This window comes from Petaurus breviceps, unplaced genomic scaffold (assembly GCF_028583685.1).
Source record: "Petaurus breviceps papuanus isolate PSGF00001 unplaced genomic scaffold, PetGlider_PUasm1.0 183, whole genome shotgun sequence".
Classification (NCBI taxonomy): domain Eukaryota; kingdom Metazoa; phylum Chordata; class Mammalia; order Diprotodontia; family Petauridae; genus Petaurus; species Petaurus breviceps.
In genome coordinates, this window is record NW_027185791.1 from 493358 (window position 1) to 504631 (window position 11274).

Sequence of the window (11274 nt, forward strand, 5' to 3'; positions counted from 1 at the left end):
GACTATTTCTTTTCTGATCATACATTTCTCTAATGATATCCTTTCTATCCCTTCTGTGCAAACCATTGCACAGAAATGGAGAAGTCCTTCTCCAGTGCCTGTTGAGTGATCTACAATTTTAACTCTTTGGAGAGTAGCATTGCATGTGACTTGAAGCTATTATACAACACAGGAAGAATGTTAAGAAGAGAGAATTTTGATTGGCAGATTAAAACCATCTATATAACTGTTTCTATATTTTCTATTGTCTGAATTACTATTTTTAAAAAATCTGTATTTATAGCATGCTAAAGGCAGCATTGCCTAATGGATCGCATTAGACTTTAAATCAGGAAAGACCTGAATTCAAATTCTACCTGTCATCCTACGAGCTGTGTGAAACTGGGCTTGACTTGACTTTTCTTACCTCTGGCAACTTCCTAGGGCTTAACTACTAAATCATAGAATTATTGGTAGGGCAAGTTCCCTCATCTGACAAAGTCAAAGAGCCTTAATTTTCTCATATATGATATCATACCTGATCCTTGATATTTATAAAGTAAATGAGGTCTGCAATAAATAGAGAACTGGAAGGTGAAATTCCTAGAGGAAAAGAAAGGGCAATTGACCATTCCCACTTTGGATCAAGTGAATAAACGTTCTAAAATTTTAATTTGGATTCAGTTAATTTCAATATGATAAAAATGGTTTGGATTAAATAAAAATAATACCAATTTTAAGTTTTGAAAATTTATATTAAAAAATTGGCTTCTTTTCTATTTTTTATTTATTATATTTATTTATTTTTATTATTATTTTTAGCAATAGAAAGACCATCATTACTTCATTCTGGAATTTGACATGAATGATCAGTTTTAACTAACTTGAAAAGAATACCTCTTTATCTATTAGGCAGGTAGCAGGAGGTTGAGTCTTTCTGCTCATAGCCCATGGCTCATCTGACTAATTTTGCCTTTGAAGGTTTTGAAGGTATGGAACACAATTTGAGGAGTTGCTTGTGCATGAAAATCATAATGAACTTGGTCACTTTTAATTTAACAACAAAGAAATAGCTGTCTAAGCAGGCAGCTGTGATTATGTTTCTGCAAGTTTTGCATATTATTTGAGTCAAGTTAAATCAATAAGCATTTATTAAGTACTTTCTTGGTGTCAGCTAAGCTAAGCCCTGGGGCTTAGGGAGATGGATGAAGCTGGCTACTGTGAGTTTGGGGAAAACATGTTTTCCCTAGTGAAAGTAACCTTTGAGTCTAAGGAAACAGAACTGTTGGGTTTACCCTTTACTTTCTTCTTTAATGGCAACAAGAAAGACTCTCTTTAAAAAGAGGTCTCTACCATCTTAGGGATTTCCTAAAAATACTGAGAATTCTGATAAGACTAAGCATAAAGAAATGCATTTCCTAAAAAAAGAAACAGACTTTTAACAACTTCCATGACCCCAAACTTTGCATATGTCCCCCATTTATTTTTCTGCGGCAGAATGCTGCTGATTGGTTGTATATTCTAAGTGAGTCTAAAAAACTATAAAAACCCAATCTATACCCAAAGAAGCTGAACCTACAGCCAGAGAGTAATCTTCATTAGTGCACTAATAAATATCTTTTCCTTTCAGTCTGGTTAATTCAAGTTTTGACCTGCACCTCCCACCGTCAAGTCTGGCAGACACCAGTAGATGAGATTCTCCCTGGGCTAATAAAGACTCTAGTTATAGGAGTATGACTACAAAAACCCATGGAATCTATAATTCTTCCCTCTTTAGGAAGAGAGGAAACTACCTTGAGATCAGCCCTCAGCAAAGAGGTTTTTCTTTTTTTTTTATTTTAAATTGTTCTTTATTTCTTTTTTTTTTTACTTTGGTTTAGTATTTTACTTTTTTCTCAGTTACATGTAAAAACAATTTTTAACATTCATTTTTAAAACTTTGAGTTCCAAATTCTCTGCCTTCCTCCCTCTCCACCTCCCCATCCCCATTGACAAGACAAGAAATTCAATATAGGTTATACATGTATAGTCATGCAAAACATTTCTGTAATAGTCATATTGTGAAAGAAAACATAGCCAAAAAAAGACTCAAGAAAAATAAAGTAGGGGCGGCTAGGTGGTGTAGTGAATAGAGCACCAGCCCTGGAGTCAGGAGAAGCTGGGTTCGAATCCAGCCTCAGACACTTAACCCAAAAACTAGCCATGTGATCTTGGACAAGTCACTTAACCACAATTGCCCTCCAAAAAGCAAAAATTAAAAAAGAAAATAAAATAAAAAAGAAAAATAAAGTTAAAAAGTATGCTTCAACCTGTATTCAGACACCATCAGTTCTTTTTCTGGGAATGGATACCATTTTTTATCAAAGTCCTTCAGAGCTGTCTTGGATCATTGTATTGTTGAGAATAGCTAAGTCATTCACAGCTGATCATCACACCATATTGCTGTTACTTTATACACAGTACATTTCACTTTACATAAACCAATGCAAGTCTTTCCAGGTTTTTCTGAGAGCATCCCACTTATCATTTCTTAGAGTACAATAGTATTCCATTATAATCACATACCACAACTTGTTCAACCATTTCCCCAGCTGACGGGCATCCCCTCAATCTCTGATTCTTTGTCCCTAGAAAAGAGCTGCTAGGGGTGGGTAGGTGGCACAGTGAATAGAGCACCAGCCCTGGAGTCAGGAGGCCCTGAGTTCAAACCAGCCTCAGACACTTAACACTTACCAGCCGTATGACCTTGGGCAACTCATTTAACCCCAATTGCCCTGCCTTCCCTCCTGAAAAAAAAAAGAAAGAAAAGGGCTGCTATAAATATTTTTATACACATAAGTCATTTTCATTTTTGCTTTTTGTCTCTTTTGGGATACAGACCTAGCAATGGTATTGTTAGGTCAAAGGGTATATATGGTTTTATAGCCCTTTAGGCATAGTTTCAAATTGCACTGCAGAAGAATTGAATCAGTTTACACCTCCACCAATGGTACATTAATGTCTCATTTTTCCCACATCCCCTCCAAAATTTGTCATTTACTTTTTCTGTCCTATTAACCAATCTAATAGGTATGAGGTAGCACCTCAGAATTGTTTTAATTTGTATTTCTCCAATCAATAGTGAGTTAGAGTGTATTTTTCACATGGCTATAGCCAGCTTTGATTACTTCATCTGAAAATTGATAATTTATCATTTATCAATTGGGGAAGGACTTATTTTTACAACAGAATAGAGGTTTTCATGAGTGGGGTGCCATGGGAGTTTTCAGTCTCTTGAGATGAGGGAAGAGAGAAGGGAAAGGTAGCAGTCTTTACATGGCAGCAGTACAACTGTGGGAACTAAGAAGCTCCCTTCTTCAAGACTACAAGAAGCAGCATCTCTATGGCCAAGCAGAGAGGTGTGTTCATTTATTTATTTAATTTTTTAAATCAAAGGATGTTTGTTACATTAGTAAGAGGACTGAGAGAAAAATCAGACAAAGGGGGATATCATATATTAATATTATTTCTCACAAACATGTGACTGATCATTTTCTTACATTACTTGGTGCCCCTTTGTTATTGGCAAAAGGTCATGAAAGAGCTCTAGGAGCCACACAAAAGAGCACCCTAGTAGAAGGCCAGGAGTGCAAACATCAGCATATCTTAGAGATTTTTACTCTCTAACTGGGGACATAAACATGAGCCATTTCGTCACTAAAATTCTGAGAACAGAGTCACTATGAACACAGAACATATTTTATAAATCTACTTCATAGACAACAGCCTGAGAGTAACCAGCTGTTATAAAGAAAGGAAAAATTACAAAAACAAAATAAAACAAACAAAAAAAAACAGTCCCTGATTTTAAGGAGCTCACTGTTTAATGGGGTGAACGACTATGTTCAAAAAAGATGTACACATACATGTGTATATGACATAATATATATATATATATATATATATAGTGGGAAGAATGTTATTTGTTCTTTATTATTATTTGAACCTAGTGGCTAGAAAATTGTCTAACCTGAAAGCTTACTGTAAAGGTCAGGTAAGGGCAAGTAGGTGGCACAGTGGATAGAGTGCTGGACCTGGAGTCAGGAAGACATGAGTTCAAATCCAGCCTCAGATATTTACTATGTGACCCTGGGCAAGTCACTTAACCCTGTTTGCCTCAGTTTACTCATCTGAAAAAGGAGCTGAAGAAGGAAATGGCAAACCACTGCAGTAGCTTTGCTAGGAAAATCCCAAACAGAGTAACAAAGACTCAGGCATGGCTGAAAGGACTAAACAATGACAACAAGAGGTTAGGCTGACCTCAGAGACCTTTAGGGAAGCAGGATAGCTATGCTTATATCCCTCCCAACTCTGGTTTTGAGTGGATTCTCCAAATTTGAATACTTACATGACTCACCTGCTGATATACATCTCAGACTGTCTCTTGTCTACTTGCTGCCAATCCTATGGCAGCAATCCTATTGTCTACTTGCTGCCAATGTCTATACACACCCTCTGCTGAACTTTATGTAATTGTAACTTCATAAAGATTTAAGAGGGAGCCACACCTTTCTGTAAATAATCTGCTCTAAAGATTAATGAAGTCCAGGAAAGGTTCCTGGTAGAAGATAGGACTTTAGCTCAGACTCAAAAGTCTGAGAAGCCAGGAGGTAGTGATGATAGAGTTGCCGGCATGGGATACAACCAATGTCTGAAGTTGGGTAAGGAGGCGTCTTATTAGAGGAACCGAAAGGAGGCCAGTGTCACTGGATTAGAGAGCATGTCATGGGGCTTAAGCAGACTGGAAAGGTAGGAAGGGGCCAGGTTATAAAGGGCTTTAAAAGTCAGGGGATTTTACATTTTATCCTGGAAGTGATAGGCAGCCCCTGGAATTTATTTAGATGTACCTTAGGGCTATCAACATATCGTCTGGATAATAGGCATCTTCATCCACTTGATCTTTCTTGTGTGGCTAGGCAGGCTGGACTTTCTTGAGTGAGTATAGACCTATGCATTCACTATAACATAACCCTCGTATTGGAACACCCAGAGAACAAACATCTCTCCAAGAAGATGATGTGTGCTATACATCCTCCATGACAAGGGTAAACACCTTTGGCCAACGTAGGTCTTCCTCTTTCATGCCTGCCTCGATATTAACAGAAGGCTGTCAAAATTATCTGCTGTTGCATATTTTCAGAAATCTTTTTTTAATACATGCATAAAAGATATTATTGAAAGTCTTTAAAAGGTAACATTTGCTTTGCCGAATCAAGTACCTTTTTATATCCAATCCACTATATGCCCAGTGGAATCTCAGAATCTCTGTACTTTAAATTGTCTCTAAGAATTTTGCAGGTGAAAACCTGCCTAATCCTTTCTCATTACCTTCATTAAGGATGTCCTTAGGTGTCCTTATTCCATCTGGACCTAGACTCATCCCACCCAGGCACCCCCAAGAAACCTGGGTTTACTCCCTCCCATCTTTCTATAACAATATTGCTTTGGGAACAGCAATCAAATCGATATCATTACTATTAGAATTAGATTGCCCTGTAGGTTCATTCACAATCTCTGCATCTCCCCAGGTTGATTCCTTTTTTTCGCCATCACTCCCTATGTGTCCTGTCTCCCCCTAATTAAATGTTAGCTTCTTGAGGACAGGGACATCACTCCCTATGTGTCCTGTTTCCCCCTATTTAAATGTTAGCTTCTTGAGGACAGGGATATCATTCCCTATGTGTCCTGTTTCCTTCTATTTAACTGTTAGCTTCTTGAGGACAGGGACATCACTCCCTATGTGTCCTGTCTCCCCCTATTTAAATGTTAGCTTCTTGAGAACAGGGACACTAATTTTTTTTTAGTGTAGCTGCAATCAATTTATTAAAAGAGATGATTAATGGTGACTTCAACTTCTACACCTGGTTCAATGCTGCTAGAAATCATCTATTATTTAATTGATTTTTTGTTTAATCTCAGAAAGACAGTACAAATCAAGAGGCAGTTTGTGGATTCTCATCTGGAACCAATCCCAAATTTTTAAACATTTAGAGCAATGAATTTTTCAAATTGTGATTCAGAAGTGTCATAGTGAGCATGTAAACAAGTCCCTTTACTTTAAAGTTCTTTTCATTAGCTCCTCTGATGAGGTCAGTGAACACCTTCCAGAGGGATTTAACAATTTGACTGAATGTTTAGGGTGATTCAGATCTGGTAATGGTCACTTCAGGTTCCTCCAATGTCTTGCCAGTGAGTTTGAACTTTATGGCAGCAGTGACCAACTTATTTCTCAGTGGGGAATTCCTTCAGCTTCACATAGCAGGACGTGCCCAAATTTCATCAGCACATCCACAAGGAACCGTGTCACTGCACACTCACATGTGAGCCTTGGACCGCAGGTATGTGAAGGCTGAAAAACATCTTTCCCTTCTCTGACTGTCAAGAACCTATTCCTTTTTCTCTCTGAACCCTGTGTCTCCCTCAAAAACATTTGTTTTCCATATTTAAATGTTTCCCTTAGTTTCTTTTGTCACTTTTGTCTGTATTCCCAGTGCCTACCCGGTCTGACATATTTGCAGGAATCTGTGATCTCAATGATTTTGAAGTCAAGAAAGTAATACATTGATAAGGCTCTGTTAGTAGTTATCATTTATTGATAGATATTTATCATATATTTGTTTTTCTTTTTGTATCTTTCAGGCCTAACTTTGTGTACTGTCTTATCTGCATTTAATATATGTCTACTGAATAAATGAAAGAGTTTGGCTCTAAGGTAATTAATTTTCTATACTAACAGAGCAGGACTTTACAAATTTATAGTGAATTGGTTACATAAACACAAAACACTTCCTTAAATGATTTAAACATGAGAATGTAAGCCTAGACAATTTATAATGGGAAATTCTAATATTATTATTTCCCCATTAGGGAAATTATTAAAAGCCTAGAACCAAGGAAAATTGCCAGTTCAGCCAGGAATGACTGAATTAAGCAAAACGGGGGCTAAAACAGTCAGATATTTGATTGACAAACCATTCCAGCCCCAAAATGGAATATTCAATTATTGTAAACTCAAAAAGTTAAGGATAGCAATTAAAGGGTCATATCCTAGGCAAATGAAACATTGTTTTCTCTGGGCAATAAATATCAGATGGTTTATACTCAATACCAGAACCCACAGCTTTACCTTCTTTTCCTCCCCCTCCTATTTACTCTAGTCCCAAACATATGAAACCCCCTGCTGGTGTTTTTCCCTTGAGAATAAAGATAATACAAAATGAGTCAGCAGGAGGATATATAACCATCCGGATGCATCATCCTTTAAATCTTCTGATCTCTCCACTTGGAGAATGAATACCCCCAAATTTGATGAGGACCCCCACTGCAGTCACTAAGCAATTTCAGGCAATCTTCAGAGGCTACAATCCAAATTGAGGTGATATCACAGATTTATTAGACACTCTTTTATTCTTTGGAGAGAAAACTGTTGTTACTGAAGCAGCAAATAGACTAGTCATAGCAGGACAGGCTCAGAGCCAGGGAGTTCAACCTACTTTGCCAGTACAGAATCCTAATTGGGATCCCAATCTTCCAGCTGACTCTGCTAGGCTTGTACAAGGACGAGAGGCGCTTATCAGAGGAATGAAGACATGTTCTGTCAGGCTAGATAATCGGAGTAGATTTCAGGAAGCTGCTGGAGGAAGGAGAGACCGCTTATCGATCTTATGATGGACTCTACAAAAGTGCTAAGTGATATGCAGGATTGGACCCAATTAACCCTAGAGATGCAAGAATCCTCAGTACTACCTTTGTTAACCAATCTTGTTAACCAAGCCTGACATTAACTATTATTTTCAAAATAACTCTCCTGGGTGGAATGAGAAAAATATCAGTGAACTTGAGCATTGTTTTGTATATTTATAATAAAGATAAAGGAAAGGAAGTTAGAAAAAGTAAAAACATTTTATAAAAACGAGGGATGTAGGGCTGGTTTAATATTAGGAAAACTATCAGCATAATTGACCACATCAATAACAAAATCAACAGAAATCATGATTATCTCGATAGATACAGACAAAGATTTTGACAAAATATAGCACCCATTCCTATTGAAAACACTACAGAGCATAGGAATAAATGGAGCTTGATGATATGTAATAAAACAATGATATGGAATGAAAATATAAGTAATGTTTATCTAAAACCATCAGCAAGCATTATCCCTAATGGGGATAAGATAAAAACCTTCCCCATACAATCAGAGGTGAAGTAAGGATGCCCATTATTACCTCTATTATTTAATATTGTAGTAGAATTGTTAACTATAGCAGTAAGAGAAGAAAAAGAAATTAAAGGAATTAGAAAAAACAACAAGGAAACAAAACTATCATTCTTTGCAGATATTTTGCTATACTTAGAAATTCCTAGAGAACCAACTAAAAAATTACTTGAAATTATTAAAAAAAATTTGCAAAGTTGCAGGATACAAAATAAACCCCCATATATCAGCATTTCTATATATTACCAACGAAGTCTAGCAGCAAAAGATAGAAAGAAAAATTCCATTTAAAATAACTGTAGGCAGTATAAAATACTTGGGACTCTACCAGTCAAGACAAACCCAGAAACTATATGAACACAACCAAAAAACACTTTTCACACAAATAAAGTTGGAACTAAACAATTGGAAAAATATTAATTGTTCATGGGTAGGCCAAGACAACATAATAAAAATGACAATTCTACCTAAATTAATCTATTTATTCAATGCCATAGCAATTGAACTATCAAAAATTATTTTATAGACCTAGAAAAAAGTAATAAAATTTATTTAGAAGAACAAAAACTCAAGGATATCAAGAGACTCAATACAAACAAAATGGGAAAGAAGGGAGTTTAGCCATACTAGATCTCAAACTGTATTATAGAGTTTCTAGTTTCTAAGTATAGCAAAAAATAATCTGGCTAAGAAATAGAATCAGGGACCAGTAGAATTGATTAATCTAGTATATGATAAACCCAAAGATCCAAGCTTTTGGAGCAAAAACTCATTATTTGACCAAAAAAATGCTGGGAAAACTAGAAAACAGTATGGCAGAAACTAGGTATAGACCAACACCACACACTGTACACCAAGATAAGGCCAAAATGGGTACATGATTTGCACATAAAGGGTGATACCATAAGCAAATTAAGAGAGCATGGAATAGTTTATCTGTCAGATTTATGGATAAGGGAAGAATTTTGCAACAGGTATCTCTGATAAAAGCCTCATTTTTCAAATGCATAGAGAACTGAGTCAAATTTATAAAAATACAAGTCATTCTCCAAATGAGAAATGGTCAAAGGATATGAATAGGCAATTTTCAAGTGAAAAAAATCAAATCCATCTACAGCCATCCCAAAAAAGTGCTCTAAATAACTGTTGATTAGAGCAATGCAAATTAAAACAACTCTGAGGTACCACTTCACACCTATCAGATTGGCTACCATGACAAAAACAGGAAAATGATGTTGGAGGGGATGTGGGACACTAGCGCACTGTTGGAGTTGTGAACTGATCCAACCTTTCTAGAAAGCAATTTGGAGTTATGCTCAAAAGGCTATAAAACTGTGCATACCCTTTGATTCAGAAATAACACGGCTAGGTCTATGTAAAAAAAAAATGAGAAAATGATCTATTTTAGGTTTTTTTGTGTTTTTTCCCCTCCACAGTGATCAGGTTTAAGTAACTTTCCCAGGGTCATACAGGTAGTAAATGTTAAGTGTTGGAGGCCAAATTTGAACTCAAGTCCTCCTGATTCCAGGTTGAGTACTCTATCTACTGTACCACCTCACTGCTCTAATAGGATCTATTTGTATAAAATATTTATAGCAGCTAATTTTGTGGTGGTTATGAATTGGAAATCAAAGGGATGCCCATCAATTAAAGAATGGCTAAACAAATTCTGGCATGTGAGTGTAATGGAATATTATTGTGCTATAAGAAATAACAAGCAGGATGATTTCAGAAAAACCTGGACTTACAAGAACTGATCCATAGTGAAAAGTGAACAGAACCAGGAGAATGCTGTACATGGTAACAGTAATATTGCTCAATGAAGAACTGTGAATGACTTAGCTATTCTTAGCGATACAATGATCCAAGACAATCCCAAAGGAGTAATGATGAAGCATACTAACCACCCCCAGAGAAAGAATTGATATTGTTTGAATACAGACAGAAGCATGCTATTTTTACTTCTTTTCTTTCATTTTTTTCTTTTTGAGTGTTCTTGTGCAAAATTACTAATATGGAAATGTTTTACATAATTGCACATGTATAAGCTTTTTTTCTGATTGCTTATCATCTCAAGTAGTGGGGAGGAGAGGGAAGTATGGAGGGGTAGAATTTAGAACTCAAAACTTCAAACAAAAATGTTTTTAAAATTTTTTTAAAAGAAAAATAAAACAAAACCAGAAACACAGAATGTTTTTGCAATTGCCCTACCTCCAGTTCCTTACAAATCCAAAATGCAGAGGAAGCAGGAACCTTTAGAAATGTTTTTACTATAGCACAAAGGGATACCTGACCAGAGAATATAGGCAGAAAAAAATGGGACCTGAGGAACAAGGGTGCATTTAAACGTAGGCAGACCCAAATAAAGGTTCCAGTGAAGGTGAGCTTGGGGTGGGGTGGGGGTGGGAAAACAGTCTGATTCACAGAAAAATCTTTTTGTTTCCTGACCCTGATATCATCTTAGTAGCTGCTGTCCCTGTCTTTACCTCCTTCTACATCAATGAACTTTATGTTACTATTAACATTGACACCAGAAGATAAGCCCCACAGGTCAGAAGGTGTCCAACATGTTGCTGGGAAGGAGCAGAGGACAACCTCAAACAACTCTAGAAATATTGAAGTGGCCGAGTCAAAACTGAAAAGATGCTCAGCTATGGACGTATCTGGTGACAAAAGGAGAGTCAGAAGCTGTTAATTGCACAGGAGCCTGCAATGTCAGATCTATGAAGCAACATAAGCTGGATGTGGTCAAACAGGAAATGGAAAGATTGAATATTGGCATCTTGGGTATCAGTGAATTGAAACTGACAGGAGAGTGCATGAATTTAATTCAGGTAATCATCACACCTACTACTGTGGGCAACAATACCTTAGAAGCGGGGCGGCCAGGTAGCACAACGAGTAAGAGCACCGGCTCCAGTGTCTGTACGACCTGGAGATGGAATCCCGGGCTCAGATACTTAGCATCCACCCAGAAACACCTGGCCGTGTAACCTTAAGCAAGTTACTTAACCCCAATTGCTTAGGGGCGGCCAGGT

General features: G+C 36.9%; 1 long non-coding RNA gene across 2 annotated transcripts in view; it reads right to left on the minus strand.

Annotated features, from left to right (window-relative positions):
• Positions 1-226: 226 nt before the first annotated feature.
• Positions 227-11274, minus strand: part of LOC138161035 (uncharacterized) — a 14841-nt gene continuing 3793 nt past the window's right edge. The window contains exons 2-3 of one of the 2 annotated variants that reach the window (XR_011168253.1): positions 7512-7648; positions 227-2765 (exon numbers count right to left, since the gene is read on the minus strand). This is a non-coding gene — a long non-coding RNA (uncharacterized lncRNA). Of the gene's footprint in view, positions 2766-7511; positions 7652-11274 lie in introns of both variants that reach the window. The other variant, XR_011168252.1, reaches the window with a different exon arrangement.